General features: G+C 41.8%; 1 protein-coding gene across 2 annotated transcripts in view; it reads left to right on the top strand.

Moving 5' to 3' along the window:
* Positions 1–17,018, top strand: part of TMPRSS2 (transmembrane serine protease 2) — a 44,416-nt gene that overhangs the window by 4,562 nt on the left and 22,836 nt on the right. The window lies entirely within an intron of this gene.

Raw genomic sequence — 17,018 nt, 5'->3', positions numbered from 1 at the left:
ATCATTTTGTGATGCCAGTACCGGGCCGCAGCACAAAAAAGGTTGGGGGCCACTGATGTATACTGTTCATGCAGTTAAACTACTGCGGTCGGCTATAGCAAGACAAGTCCACTGCCAGCGCTGAAGCCAGATTCAGCTGCTTGTCCAATTGACTAGCACATGTTCGTTGCTTATGCGGAAAAATGTATTGTGTTTGGTCTAGTCAGAAGTTACTAACTGCCAGGAAAAGGAAGTAAAGAAAAATGTAGGTTGTTTTCCTCAATCCAAATGTCTGAGTAAAGTAAAAGGGGAGTATTAACAGGCCTTATGTGCATGCTGGCAGGTGAATGACTCAAAACCAAGTCAGAATGCAATTCACTGCTTTTTTTTTTTAGAACGTAACTCATCCCTATTGTTTAGGATGTTTCCATATTTATGATCATCTTTGGACATTCTTTCGTTAGAAATATATCTACTGACTTTCCTCCCCCCCCCCCCCGAGGTGCTGGCCAATGGTCTGATTATAAATTGTTTACATCTAATATCAAATACATATAGATAGCACTTTTTCCAAACATACAACTTTTCTGTTTCTCTAGGGTAGTGTTCAAAAGTATCCTATAATGTAATACTAAAATAGGCAACTTTTCTTCCTAACTTTGCAACTAGAATTACAGCTTAAAAAATAAATAATAGTTTAAAAACTATTTAGCATGGTAGTTTTATAGGCAATTTAATTTTTTTGTGTAACCTTAACATAAAATATAAGAAACTTCTAATTAAGTGGATGTATTAGCAAACAAAGGCTCTTGACTTCTTGTATCTCTAGACTTGCACATGTGTGTGTGGGGCTAGGAATGGATGGGGACATACCTTTCCAAGTGGATAGCCTTTAAGGTATGCAAAGAGCAAATGCATTTTTAATGATGCTGACAGTGGGCTACAAAACAGCTTGGCATAAGGGAAGTTCTGAACTCTGACAAAGAACAATGCTCAAAGCATCTGCAACTATTTACATTTTCTTGTTTGATCCTGATGAAAGGGTTCACACTTCTCCCCCAGTAATTACAAAGGTGAACTGTATACGACTTCCCAGATTATTGGCTCAAGATATGCATCCCAACAAGCCAGAAACTGACTTAAGCAAACACTAAATCCAAAAGTTACTCAACTCATTTGATACCATGCTAATAGTAACTTTAGTAAAATTGCAATTACATTTAAAAAAAATAAAAACTAATATAAAGTGAAAAGTAAAAGAATAAAAAGAAAAGAAACAAAATGCAGAATAAAAAATATAAGGAAAAAGAAAATAAATATATAAAGAAATGACTTCTCCCTTCCTCACAAATACAATTTTAGTAGTTTAACACCTTCTCTTAAAATACAATGAAATACAGTAAGTAATCTCTTCTTCCCGTATCCCATTTATGTATAAACAAATTTGTGAAGCCTTGTTTCAGTCCTGATCACCAAAAGTCCAAAAGGATTACCAGATTACCCTGTCAAGTAAACCAACTTTGTAAACTTTCTTTTTTACTTTAAACAATCTTGATCTTTTGTGCTTTCAAATAATGTCCTATACATTGGGGTTTTCTTTTTCATTTTTTGTCTTCTCACAAAAATCTTCAAAGATTAAACAAATCTGATTGCAGTATACTTGCACTGGAAGACAGCAGTTTACTCTGTCGTATGGCACAATTTTTAATCCTAAACATGATTTTTTTTTAAGCAGTAAAAGAGAAAAGATGCAGGAGTTTCACCTCTTGAAACAAAGTGAAACCCCTTCTGGGCTAGTGAAATATTGCTTTACCCTTTTCATTTACCCTGAGCCTAAACTTGGAAGAGGCATCGTATCTCTTGGTTCAAATCATATATTTGGATATTTAATATGGAAAAAGCTATTTTAAAATGTGAAAATGATTTCTATATTGTTTTTTTTTTTTTTAGGAAGAATGTATGCATTTCACTATGGTACAGGAGCCTGTGTAGTCCAATTTAAAGTGGTCCCCATGGCCAAATGAAATATGTGGTTAATATTAAAGAAATTTAGAGATAACTTTGAGAAATAGATAGATGAACCATTGAGAGAAGCAAAAGCACAGTTCAGTCAGGAGCAAATGAGCAGAGAGAAATTCGGATAGGTTTTCAAGATACTGTTATTGCATCCTACAACAATAGATGAGGATTCCTGTAATCCTTGTGTTTGCTTCTTGTCTTGATCTACTGGAAGGGCTGAAAACAGTTTGACCCGTTTGAATAATTTATGATATAACACTGTCAGATAAATAAGAGGTAGTGTTGAGATGTCAGAAATTCTTCAAATATAGCTTTCAATGCTGTAGTCTAAGGCTTAGGATAGCATTACTGTAATTAGTGTTATAAAAGGGATTTCTCATTATGTGTTATGGCCTCCTCTGCCCAAATAGAATCCATTACAGCATTGTATCTGTTGTTAGCATTTGGCTCAAGATATGTGTTTGCTCATAATCATCATTTAATCAAATCTAAGAAAAATTGCAGAGCAGCTTTTCTCTGTAGGAAACCTCTATGTTTTGTGTGTATCAAAATAATATGTTGCATCTCTGGCCTTGAAGTGTGTGTGTTAAGACAATGCCAAAATGTACAGACATCAGCAACGATCTTAAAGAAGCAATTGTCATTGGTCATCTGTAGAGGTGGTCAACAGTATTAAGTATCTGTGGGTGCAGATAACTAACAATCTGAACCGGTCTCTCCATGCGTCATCCTTACTGAAGCGTGCAAACCAGCCTCTGCATTTCCTGCATCAGATGAGGAGAGTACAACTTTCTCCTTCTGTCCTGGCCACCTTTTACAGAGGCACAATTGAGAGCGTTTTAACAAACTGCATCACTGTTTGGTTTGGTGGCTGCAGTGCCCCAGAGAGAAAGTCCATACAGAGAGTGGTAAGGACAGCCGAGAAGATTATAGGAAGGTCGCTTCCTGTCATTCAGGATACTGCTTATATGTGCTTAGAGTTCAAAACATTGTTAGAGACTCCACACACCCACTTCAAGGTCTGTTTCTGTTGCTACCCTCTGGGAGAAGGTTTCAAAATATTTCTAGCAGGACTACTAGATTCTGTAACAGCTTTGTTCCCTATGCCATCCATCTGGCAGACTTGCAAGATTCGTTTTTCTCGCCATGTACATGTATACATCCGAACTAGACTGTGTTGTTTCTCTGTGTCATATAATATATGTGGGTATATGCATAATTTTGTATTTACTTGTTTATTTTGTCATGTTTATGTGGTGTATATTGGAGATGGAGGCTATTTGAGAGCTGTATGCAACAAAATTTCATTTTAATGTATTCCGATTAGTATACATTCAACGTTACAATAAAGTTAGTCTAAGTCAGTGGTGGCTAACCTTTTTCCCATGCTGATAATTGCACACACGCTCGCTTACGCGCACTCATGTGCCAACACCTAGAAGGCAATGCCTGCTGTCCCCCCACACCCCCTATGCATGCACGTGCGACCCCCTCGCATGCCACACATCTGCGCATGATTCCCCGTTGTGCGCTACACATCTGCGCTTGTGCACGCGATTCCTCACGCACCGTGCATCTGTGCATGTGCATGCAATTCCCCCCTCACATGCCGTGCATCTATGTGCATGTGTGCACGTCTCCCTCACATGCTATGTGTCTGTGCATGTGTGCATGATCCCCTCATGCACAGCACATCCCTGTGCATCCCTGCGCATCTCTTGTGCATCCCCCTCCGCCCCTGCGCATGTGCACCAGATACCTGACAATCAGCTGTCAGGTGGCAGTGGGGCTCTTCCGGGCGACCTCTCGCGTGCCGGGGGAAATGGCTCTGTGTGCCACTTCTGGCACGCGTGGCATAGGTTTGCCAACATGGGTTTAAGTCATCAGTCTGGAAAGGGCTATTAAGTCCAGGTCTCCAACTCCTGGGCTGGGGCCTGTTCTGGACTGGGTCCTTTGGAATGCACACCTGCCACTTGTGCAAATGGCCTGCTGCTTGTGTGGAACCATCCCCGCTTTCCCCGTTGCCACCACCAGTTGTAAGGTCCTGCCTCATCGGTCTTCCCAAGAAAGCAAAATTCTTGAAATGATTATCATTCCAAAAGGAACTTTTATTGAAAGACAGTGATAGCAAAAGAAATATAGGCAGGATCTGAAATTTCCCAATCAAAGCATTAAGTTAAACTGCTCCAAGCAAAGCCCCTCCCGATGTCCAGTCCAACATCAAGCCAATCCTGAGATGCAAAGATTTTTTGAGAATCTCTGGTAGAGAAGGTGATAACTGTCACTTCCCCAAGCGCTTTGGTTTTGCTTTCTCCAGTAGAGATAAAGTAGATGGCTCAAAGCACATTCCTTTCCCCCTCCCCAAGGCACATTCCTTCCACCCTCCCTATTTCCCATAAGGTACAGCAAAGCAAAGCAAATGAAACCCTGCACAAAGAATCCCACCCCCAAGTCTCCCTCTTCTCACCAGAATAGTAGCACTCCAAAAGAGATCTATGGGACCTGACATGCTGCCCCTTTAGAAAAAGGAGAAATCCACCTGGAAGTCAGAGAAAATAATAAAGGGGAGAGATAACAACAAATCGGGTTAATTATGTTTTTCAAGATATAACCAGTGGAATTTCTGCAGGAGTTTGGGGCCCTTATATGTTTCTTATGTATCCACTCACTTTGTGATGATGGGAGATGTTTCCAAGTTACTAGTTATTGAGTGGCCCCATGGTATTTTCTAGAATCTAATATGTGTTTCATCTCAAAGGGTTCTTCACTGTCTACCATGGTTGGTTGTGATGAGGGGGAGGCTGTGGGTCTCAATGACCTCTGGTTTTAATAGACTGCAATGGAAAATAGGGTGGACTTGTTTCAGTGATTTTGGCAATTGCAGTTCTATTTTCACTGCGTTTATGATCCGTGTGATGGGGAAGGGTCCCACAAATCTTGGTCCCAGCTTCTTTGAAGGCTGTAGGGACTGTAAGAAGCTGGTGGAAAGGTAGAGTTTGTCTCCTACTTTAATAGGTTTTGGTTCCACCTTTTTTTTTGTCTGCTTGCACTTTGTAAGCTGCTCTGGCTTCATCTAATGCCTTATGTACCACAGGCCAGGTAGTTTTCAATTGATTGATCCACTCTTTTAAGGAGGGGATTGTTGGTTCACTTGTGGGTAGTTCTAGCATTGCATTAAATTCCTTCCCTGTAGCCACCCGAAAAGGTGTGGAATCTGTACTGGTGTGAACTGCGTTATTATATGCAACCTCAGCAAATGGCAAGAGGTTGGTCCAGTTGTCTTGTTGGTAATTTATGAAACTTCAGAGATATTGCTCCAGAACTGATGTGATGATCTGGGGCATGGCACAGAGATAACACAGGCAGCTGGCAGTTCAAATCACCCCTTTATTGCTCCAAATTTCCCCAAATGCTCCCCTGTTTCTGGCAAGTCCCAGAGTAAAATGATCACACACACACACACACACACACACACACACACACACCTCAAACAGCCTCTGGCTGCAAATAGTCCAGCCCAATGCTGTGAACATCATTCTTGAAAAAATGCAAGGAATCAAATGTTGGCACTCAACATTCCAGGAATTCAGCATTTGTTCCCAACAAATGCCCCTCCCTACAGCTTCTCCTTAAGTCTGAGTCCCCAGGTGTGCCTTGTGAAGAGGGACAGGGTGCTCTCCTCCCAACTAGCCAGTTCAGTCTGCACTGTTCTTGCCTTCTCTCCACTTTCCGTGCTTGAGGATCAGGAGAGAATGGTCCTTGCTCATCGCCTGAGCTCTGTATCTCTTGTTCACTGTGTAGCATCTTGGTAATTCTTCTCCCCTTCCTCCCTGCCCACAAACCATCTACTGGCATGAGTGGGTCTGCTCTTCCCCATTTTCCTCCAAAGCCAACGAAGCTGCCCCCTCGATCTCCATTGGCTCCAGTTCTGGTTCATCCTCCTCTGCAGGTTCAGACTCCAATGGGGGCAGGACAACCAAATAGCAATAGTATTTAGACTTATATACTGCTTCACAGTGCTTTACAGTCCTCTCTAAGCTGTTTACAGAGTCAGCATAATGCCCACAACAATCTGGGCCCTCATTTTACTGACTAGGAAGAATGGACAGCTGAGTCAACCTTGAGCTGGTGAGACTCGAACTGCCAAATTACTGGCATCCAGTGATCAGTAGAAGTAGCCTGCATTCTAACCACAGCACCACCATGGCTCTTAACTTGTTCTGTGGCCCCATTTGTCTACGGATGGTGACTAGAACTAAGTCCCTGTTCAGTTCCAAAAAGGTCCAGAAAGGCCTTCCAGAATTTAGATGTAAATTTGACTCCTTGATCTGATATAATACATTGTGAGGCGCCATGTTAGCAATATATATGCACCAAAAATAGCTTTGTGAGGGCTTTTGCCATGGGAATCTTCTGACATGGTATGAAATGGACCTGCTTTGAAAACAGGTCCGTAACGACTCAAATTACAGAGTTCCCAGACCTCTCAGGCAGTTCTACAATGAAATCCATGGAAATCTCTCTCCATGGTACTGAAGGGTCTGCAACCGGCTGTAAAAGGCCAGGTGTTTTTCCTTGCCGTCTCTTGACAAGTGGGGCAGTTGGCTACGTACTCTCTACGTCCTTCTTTAAGCAGGGCCACCAAGATTTCCTTTTTAATAAGTGCAGTGTTTTCAAGTCACCTGCTAGTTTGGAGTCATGGCAAGCTTGCATGATTTTTAGTCTTTCACATATATAGTTTATTCCCTACCCAGGGGAGCTCATCTCTTATTGTGCAGCTACTCTTATGGGCAAGATACCACTCATCCTTCTCTAGGACTCGCTTAAATGTCAGAGTGGTGGTATTGTCCAGTGGGTTGAGGTCCTTCTTTTCTTGTGACCTTGGGGTGGTTGCTAATTGTGAAGCTGACAGCCTGGGCTTTACTATTTCTGCTTTAACACTATTATACTGTGGGAGCCTGGATAGGGTGTCTGCTAGGAAATTGCTCCTGCCTGGAAAGTATTGCAGGGTGAAATTGAACCACTGGAAGTATTGTGCCTAACATACTTGCTTAGGGGACATATTTCTGGAGGTTTTCAGGGCTTTTAAATTCTTTTTTTTTTTTAAATTTTTATTTATACATTTTTCTTCTTTAAAATATGTAAGTGCTTAATAAACAGTGTGTTGTCTGGATCAATTTGTTTATACAAAATATTTATCAACTAGTAGTAAAAGTAATAATTATAATAACATCCATAATTAAAATACCACAATTTACTTCTTAATAATAAAAAATAACTTCATTTATATATATATTTAAGTAATCTTTTATCCTTTAATTTCTATCCCTTTTATTGATAAAACATATCCCGTGTTAAAAACTATTGTGTTTTTTTCCTTATCTTTTAGTATTGTCAATCTATCCATCTCCACACAGTCTAGTATTTTTCTAATTATATGTTCATCTGTAGGTATATCCTCATTTTTCCAATATTGTGCAAACAATTCTCACTGAGGGCCTCTAAATTCTTGTGATCATTCCACACTTGGAAAGGTATTTTATTTCCCTCCCAAAAATTCCTCCAGGTTAAAAGGGACCATCTGACTGCAAAAAGCCTCCTTTTCCCATACCAACCACCTCTGTTCTGTTTCTGTTAGTTTCTGTTAGGTGTAGGCACATGGCCATAATTTCCCCTTCTCATTTTCTTGAAGCAGGACTGCCCCCACTGCCACATCACTGGCATCGGCCTAGATCACAAAGTGTTTCTCTGGGTTTGGGTGTTTAAGCACTGGCACAACTGAGAACAACCTTTTCAGCTTTTCAGCTTGGAATTCCATGGTCCACTTTAAGGATTGGCCAGGTTTTGGCTTATCCACCCCTTGGTTTTAGCAAGTTGGTGATCAGGAGGGGGATCTGAGCGAAGGAGGGGATAACCTGCTGGTAAAAGTTAGTAAACCTTAGAAAGCTCTGTAGCTGTTTCCAGCTTCGAGGGGCCTCCCACTCCAGAACTGCTCTCATTTTTCTGGAGTCCATTTCTGTCCCTTGGTGGGAGATTCAGTAACCCAGGTAATCAATTTTGTCTTGATGGAATTCACACATTTGGCATAGAGCTTGGCAGCCCTCAGTTTTTTTAGGACCTCCTGTACAAACTTTACATGCTCAGCCTTTGTTTTGGTATAGATTAATATGTCACAAGATACACCAGAACACCTTTGTACAGGTCTTCATGCTGGATAAACACCGCAGGGGCCACTTGGGGTCCAAAGGGCAACACATTGAATTGGAAACACCCCAATGGGCAATTGAAAGCAGTTTTTCCACTTATCCCCCTCCCTGATTCAAATCCAATTTGCAAAAAATCCTCCCCTTCGAGAGGTGAGCTAGCATGTCTTTCATCAGGGAAGGGTGTACAGATTCTCCACCCACAAAGCATTCAAATTTCTATAATCAACACATAAGCACAGTGAGCTGTACTTCTCCCGGAACAGGACCAGAGTGGCAATTTTAGGTCTAGCAGGTTGGATGAATCCGTGCTTTTAAGTTCTTATCTATGAATGCATGCAGTTAATCTAGCTCCTGGGGGGGTCATGGAGTAGAGTTTTGGTTTTGACAGTTTGGCATCCAGGAGGATCTCAGTGGCACAGTCTGTGGCCTGGTGAGGGGGAAGTTTATCTGAGCCCAATATCAGCATTCCAGACAACCTCAACTGAACACATCTGCTAGGTCCCAATACTCCTGGGGGATGCCCTGCATCAACTCACATGGGAAGCAGCAGCCATTTCCTTTGGATGCCTCCTGCCCCCCATTACTCTCCTTTTGGGATTTCCCCCTTGTGGAAAGTCCCCTTAGTCCAGTCCACCCTTGGGTTCCACTTTCTTAGCCAAGTTAGTCCCAGAACCAGGGGCCATTCCATAACAGGGGTCACTATAAAAGCAATAGTCTTGGAGTGGTCCTCTGTAGTAAGTTGCAAAAGTTTAGTAGCAAATGTGGCCGGGGTTGCTCCTGCCATGGACCCATCGAGCTGGCAGGAAGATACAGGGTTTAAAGCTGCCTGAGGCAGATTCCCAGTTCTCCCACTAGTGTTGGGCTGACCAGGCAGTGGGTGCACCCTGAGACCAATAGGGCTGTTAGTTTTACTTTCTTCCCCAAGACTGAGGTCAGCAGTTCTATGGGGATGGCGATGGGGATGGGTTTGATTGTCCCACTTACCAAAGGGTAATCATAGTTGCTGTCCAACTGGTGCAGACCATCAGCTGGTGGGGTCAGAGTTCCCAGCTCTAGTTGAGGCATGGCTGAGAACTGTACAACCTTGTAACTCTTGAGGGTGGTTCTCTGGGATGCTGTGGTGGTTTTGTTGACCTCCCCCCAGATGACTTCTCCCCCTTTTGGGTTGGGGTCTTCGATGGCATTCCACAGACCAGTGACCTTCCTTTTCATACTTGAAGCAGGCGGTTGAATACGAGGTGTGTGTTGAATGGGGCTTGGATGTTTCCCTCTTTCTTTCTGGCAGAGATTTTCTCCAAGTGTGGCTTGTGTGGTACTGGTTTTGGGCTTGATCAATCTCGGCTTCCTCAGCTAGAATATACCAGTAGTGCAGGCAAGCCAGGGCTTCTTGGGTGACACAGACATTGTAAAGGTCATCATTGAGCCCATCCTTAAATCAGCTCACCAGTATCTCTCCCGGCCAATCCACATGGCATGTCAGTTCTCAGAATTCCATGTTATCCACCTACCAGCTGGTGGCCTTGCTTCACATTTCTTATGCAGTCTCTGGCTTTGCTATTGGCAAGGGGGTCTTCAAACCTCTGACTCAAGGCCATCATAAAGGGGTTGAATTTTCAGAGCTTGGGGGAATCTGCGTTATGGAGGGTCACCATCCATCGTGCTGCAGCTCCTGCCAGGGTTAGGTCACAACTCTGACTTGTGCCCCTTCAGTAGGGAGATCCCTCCCATACTCCTGCATGTATGTGAACACACGCATTAGAAAAAATCCCAACTATTGGGGGTCTCTGTCAAACTTGATGCCTGGGGGGGGGTGCTTTTTGGTCCAGATGGAGAAGCCTCCTTCTACCAGCCCACAAGCCATGCCCCTGAGTGGGACCCCTCTCCAGTGGGTTCGCTGGGGTGACAGCCGGTTCTCCCATGGTCCCTGCAGCATTGGCAGATGTCCCCGCCATTGGGGACATCCCTCTTTCTTCTGCAGACACCTCTCACGCTGCGTTCTCAACCACTGCACAAGCAGTGTCACTTTGAACTCAAGGGCTTCTCTCATGAGGCTCATGGCTTGCTTCATGAGGTAGTCAGATTGAGCTGGGGCTTCCTCCATCTTATAGTCATCATAGAGGGTTTCCAGCTCGTGCTTCCATCCATGATGCCGATTGTCCTGGGTAAAGGTGATTCCCTTGGCTCTGAATTCCCAGTCCTACTTCTTCCCCATGCTGATGGACTACTGCAGTTTTGCTTGAGGCGATTTCCTCCTCAGACCATGCACCGAGGCTCTCCTTGTGCTGGGTTTTGGTGGAGCTCTCCCCCCAGCATTCAGCTTCCTAATGGTTGCTGCCCTGGGCTGACATTGTAGGCACTGTCCTCATGGTAGGGCTGGAGCCTCTCTGGGTTGACCAATTTGGAGATCCTGCCTAATGTAAAGTCCTGCTTTGCTAGTCTTCTCAAGAAAGCAGAACTCTTGAAATGATTATCATTTCAAAAACAATTTTTATTGAAAGACAGTGATAACAAAGGAAATGTAGGCAGGATCTGAAGTTTCCTGCTCAAAGTGTTAGGTTAAACCGCTACAAGCAAAGCCCCTCCCAACGTCTAGTTCAACATTGAGCCAATCCCAAGATGTGAAGATGTTTTGAGAATCTTGGATAGAGAAGGTGATAACTGTCAACTCCCCAAGCACTTTGGTTTCGCTTTCTCCAGTAGAGATAAAGTAGATGGCTCAAAGCACATTCCGTTCCCCCTCCCTAAGACGACCCTCGGCACATTCATATCCCCCACCCTGCACAAAGAATTCCCCCCCCCAAGCCTCCCCCCTCTCACCAGAATGGCAGCATCCCAATAGAGATCTGTGGGACCTGACACCAGTTCAGAAAGCCGGAAAAGTTAGGAACCACCAGCTTATTTCCAAACAAAAGTCCTTCATTCTACATTGAGGAAGATTATTCACAAGTGGAGAACAGTTGCCAATCTTCCCAGGAAGGGACATCCCAGCAAATTTTCCCCAAGGTCAGATTGTGTAATGCTCAGAGAAATGACAAAAAATCCAAGAGTTACGTCTCAGACTCTTTAGGTCTCAGTTAGAATGTTAAATGTTAAAGTTCATGACAGCACAATTGGAAAAAGAGTGAAAAAGTATGGATGCTTGGAAGGCTTGCCAAGAGAAAGCCTTCTTCTCTCTAAAAAGAACATGGCAGCATGGCTTAGGTTTGCAAAATTGCATCTGAACAAATCATAGGACTTTTGGAACACTGCCCTTTGGACAGATGAGATCAAAGTGGAGATATTAGGCCATAATGCACAGTGCCACGTTGGCAAAAACAAAACACAGCATATCAGCACAAACACCTTGCAAGTCATTAAGCTGACCATGAATTCCTCTACACACCAATGTACTATACAGCAGGGATCCCCAACCTTTCAGACCTCAGGGACCACTAAATTCATAATTTTAAATCCCGTGGACCACTAATATGAATCCAGCGCGCCACTCGCTGAAGCGCCTGTACTCCCAGTGACGGGATGGGGTCCTTCTGGCACTTAGTTTGGCCTCCTGTTTCTGCAACCATAAACACTTAAAGAACCATTTGGACCAGTTTCCCACAGAAAACAAAACACTGGGATCTCTCATCTTTCTTTCTCTCTCTCTCTCTCTCTCTCTCTCTCCCTCCCTCCCTCCCTCATCTTTTTCTCTTTCTCTCATCTCTCTCTCATCTCTCTGTATCTCTCTCATCTCTCTCTCTCATCTCTGTATCTTTTATCTCTCTCTCTTTCATCTTTCTCTCTCTCTCTGTATTTCTCTTTCTCTCTCATCTCTCTGTATCTCTCATCTCTCTCATCTCTATATCTCTTTCTCATCTGCTTCTCTCATCTCTGTATCTCTTTCTCTCATCTCTTTCTCTCATCTCTCTCTGTATCTCTCTCATCTGTCAGTATATTTCTCTTGTCTCTCTCTCTCATCTCTTTGTATTTCTCTCTCTGATCTCTCTCTCTCTCTCTCTCTCTCTCTTACACACACACACACACACACACACACACACACTTCTCTCTCAGCTGGGCCAGCCATTGTTTTGGGGCAAAGTGGAAGTCACACGTCTCCCAGTCACACAGCACCAACAAGGGCCAGAAGAAATGCCCACGAGACCCAGCAAGAGATGAATCCTCGTTCCTGCCTGCAGTATGGAGCAAACCTCCCTTCTCAGGCCAGGCGAGAAGCGAGTGGGAGGGGAGGGCGAGGGGCAGGATCAGCCAGTGGTGGATTCAGCCAACAGGAAGCCACAGCAAGGGGAAGAAAGATATGTGGGTTTCCAACACTCGTTGCTTTGGCCTGCCTACGCCACGACCCCACCCCTTGCCACAACAACAGCACCATTACCTCGTTCCAGCCAGCAAGGGCTGCGCTGCTCCTTGCACCTCCTGCAAAGTTGCAAGTTGCATGTTCCTCCCTCTATGGCAGAGATTTCCAGCCCCACCACAAGCTACCTGGCCAGTCCCATAATCCAGAGCTCTAGGACTGCCCATTGGTCATCCCGGAGCAGGTCCTCCACGGACCACTGGTTGGGGACCTCTGCTCTAGAGTCAAATGTGAAGCCATCTTTCCACATAAAGTTTGGTTGATTTGGGTCATGCAACATGACAATCATCCCAATCACCCCAGCAAATCTACAGCAAAATGGCTGAAATAGAAAAGAATGTGTTGCAATGGCTCAAAGTCCAGACCTCAACCCAATTGAAATCCTGTGGCACGACCTCAGAGAGGAGCTGTACATTAACAAATGCCCAGAAAGTTCAATGAACTGAAGCAATGTTATAAAGAAATTCCTCCACAATGATATGAGAGACTGATAATGTCATACAGAAAACAATTTCTTCAAATTATTGCTTCTAAAGGTGGTTCTACAAGCTATTGAATCATAGCATGTACTTACTTTTTCACCTGGGTTTTCCATGTTGTGATGACATGGTGTAATATCCCATGTGTTGTTCATCTGAGGTTATATGTATCTACTTTTAAGAACTGCTAAGGATCAGATGATTTTTACTATGTCCCAATATGTAAAACCATAGAACTCAAAGAGGGTGTACTTTTTCACATGATTGTATGCGCAGAAGACCTGGTTCTGCCAACGGGCCTGGGGAACACAGAGCCTGTTAAATGGCTCATATGATGTGTTGCAGGGGTGGGGTTATTTTATTTTATTATTAATTTATTACATGATTCTCTCTTTTATTAGTTTTATTGTTTTTTTATATGATGTTTTTATATATTGTTGTAAGATGCCTTGAGTTGCCATGTGTGAATAGGCAGCAATATAAATCTAAATAAATAAATACAGGGTGGACTACATATTGTCAGTTCTGAGTCATGTGGTTGATAGCACATGATTGAAAGCCCACCTGCTTTTCCATAGACATGGGTGAAGGAGGTTTGGGAGGACTTTTTTCCTCCACAGTCTTTGAAGAGATATAGCCTCTTTTCAGACTTGATCTTTCCTTTGCCGGCTTCTTGTAAAATGTCACATTTAGCTACGTTCTGTTGAATGTTTGGAGAATTACCATGCTGGTAAATGGCAGAGTCCCTTTTCAATATTCCTTTGAGTCAGAAATAATTTTTTAAAAGGTAGGGGGAGAAGTGGCTTAGGGCAAAAGACATGTTGAAGAACACTAGAAAAAAAGCAGTATGTTATGTATTGAAATTACAGACCAGATCAATAAATCTTTACCTGGAATTATCCTAATTACAATAGTAGCCCTTGGAATCTCTATGGTCAGTGAATTTCATCACATGACTCTAAAATAATTACCTGAGTAACACTACAGTTGTATTAGGATGTTATTTTGATTTTCCTTCAAAGGTGTGCTGCTTGTGTCAATCATTTCACTGTGTTGGTTTTGATTTCTACTTCCTTGTATGCTCTTAACATTCCAGTTATATAGTTAAAGCTATAAATTACTGACCTGAATGCCTGACTCAAAAGAAAAGTATCTGAAAAGATCTGGTTTTCAGCATGCACATTATTTGTGAATTAGCAGGACATGGTCTATAGAGATATCACAAAGACTCTTGGAAACTCCTATTATACCACTTTGAATTCTGATTCAGAGAAACTTGAGAGAAATGTGTACAATATTGTGTAGAAAATTCATTTACTATATAAGAAAGGAAGACTTCTGGACTTACAACACATCTTGCTTCTTTTTTATTTACTTTCAGAAAAGGGTAATGCAGTATATATTATATAATCCATTAATGAAGGAATTGTTATTGAGTTCAGTGAGAATTAGTCTTGAGCAAATGGAGGTAGGAGCACAAGCTTGTCAGGTGAATTTTATTGCAGTTCTTGGATACATTTGAAATTAATCTTATGCATACTTATCTTGAATGTTCCATTGAACACTGTAACACTTCTGAATAAACATTCAATATGTCTGTATTTATCTGAATCAAACTTCTGGATTATTAGATGCGCTATGAGATTGCAAGTACCATTGAAGGGACTGAGTTGCTCTGTAGTTATTCTTTAATTTTCAACATATTGTAGCAAGCAAAGCTGAATTATATAATTCTTACAAAACCATATATTCTGCCATAGGAGTGTAAAATAAATAAGCCACATTTCCCTGAATACTAATGTTTTCAGTGCTGCACCAGCTCTACATAAGACCATAAGCAGTGTCCTGCTAGATCAGATTTCTACCCATCTAATCCGCAATCTCTTTTATTTGGCCAACCAACTACACAAGGAAGCCCTCTAATCTCCCAAAAGATGGCCTTTTGTTCTCCTTGACTTCCATGAATTGATAAAAAAAATTTTTTTTAAGCCTGACAACCTGATACATCTTGTAGTAAATTCCAAGGTTGAATTATGTGTTATTGAACAGTTTACAATTAGTCCAAGATATCTTTGTTCATCAATCACTGTTAAGTTTGATCCCATTAGTTTGTATCAGTAATTAGGATTTTTGGTGCCAAGTGCATCACTACAACTGGCTCATGTCAAGTGGCATCTTCTATTTTGATGTTCACTCTCCTAATGTGCAAAGATCCCATCTTCAGAATCCCTTACTGTTTTTTACCAGTCTGATCAATTTAGTGTCATCAGTACTGACTATTCTACTAGTCATACAAAATTCCAGATCATTCATAAATACATTAAAAACACTGGAATTAGGACACAACCCGGGGGTTACATCCCACCATTACGAGGAATGTTTCCTATTCCTTACTAGTTATTTAGCTGCATGAGAATTAAAGATCCACAATCTTAATTTTAAGTTTGTTAATAAGGCTTGTGAGATGCTATCAGGGCCTGAAGATTTATGTTCCATTTGTCAATAAGGTCTAGTATTTTTTTCTATATGTCACTACCTGATAACTTGATTCACTTGTCTCTCTTACCTAGAAGACAAGACCTCCTACTTCCTCCTTTCCTTTCTGTCCTATAAGGTTTGTAACCAGAAAGAACCATGGCCACTGATTTTCTCTAATCCATCAGGTTTCTGTTACGCCAACTCCATTGATACCATCTTCTAAGATCAAGCATTCCAGTTCTCTCATTTCGGCCCACAGGTTCCTAGCATTCAACACTAGTACACAGCATCTTCTCTCATTTCTTTGGTTTACTGCCATATTTACTTGTTTTATTTGGCTTTGTTGAATAGTCATTACAACTGATTACATTATCCTGTTCTGTTTCCAGTTATTATTTCAAAATATTGTGGTTTACAATTATTGTTTCCAGCAATTATTGTTTCCAAACCTGACACTCCTTAGAGCCCCTACCTCACCCTGAACTTTGTCTGGAAAGAAAAATGGACCCCAAATATCCAAGATCTAAACCTTTAAACTTAGTCATTTCAGGATGGAGCAATGGCTGGTATTTCTAATTTGTAATATTGAGAAAATGACTGCCTCCTGATTGGTGCTTAAGAAGAGGTATGGCTAGCAATCATATAAAGCAGCAATTGTGGTTTAGAATAGTTTTGGGCTGCTGCTTATTTGAATATGGAAACATTCAGGGCATCTGCTTTGAGGAGATTGCTGGCCTTGGGGAATTTGCTGGCAAACGTAACTAATAAAAATAATTTAGATGCACAAGAAAGTATACTCCAATTTCATTAATTACTAATCGGGTTTTGTCATTTTGACATTGTAGTTGAAGGAACTAAATCAAGCAACATTAAGTTAAATTTAACTTGTTAAATGTTTAGAACTTTACACTCACATAGAGGAGAACTCCCAGGTCAATAAGGAATATTCATGCAGAAACCTCTCTGGCTGCGTTTTGGACTCATAATGTTGCTATTGTTACCAGCTGCATCTGCTTCTTGTGTTGCTTTATTTTTATGGCCTCTTGTTAATATGCAGGTTGTTGATGTATTTTTTTTAGACTTTATGTAATAAACAGAAAAAATGAAAGCACAAAACAAGAGTACAAAAAATAACAATCAGCAACGGATAACATTTACAATTTTATCACCAGATTTTATAAAAGAAGCTAAGTTTTGCCAAATGTTGCTTAGATAAGATACTGACGCTTCAGCTGCTTAATGAAGTTGAACTACAGCTATGAGTAAAAGCTGATGGGACATAAAAAGGGGCCTCCTTCAATTTTAGTGCTTATCCCACAAGATTTTTTTAAACAAAGAGAGTGTTCACTGCCATCATTGATGCAATTATTCCCAATTTAAAATAGCCATTTCTGTGTTTAGATTAAACACAAAGGCTAATAATAAAACATGTACCTTGTGTCTGCTTTTCTGATCAATTTTGCCACTGCCAAATTCTCAAGAATTAATTACATAGTTGCAAGTGTGTGC

This window comes from Notechis scutatus, chromosome 5, assembly GCF_049901735.1.
Source record: "Notechis scutatus isolate UNSWTSFEM ecotype Mainland chromosome 5, rNotScu1.2, whole genome shotgun sequence".
In the NCBI taxonomy this organism is placed as follows: Eukaryota; Metazoa; Chordata; class Lepidosauria; order Squamata; family Elapidae; genus Notechis; species Notechis scutatus.
Note: the sequence above shows the minus strand (reverse complement) of the source record. Positions and strands in the feature narration are given on the sequence as shown.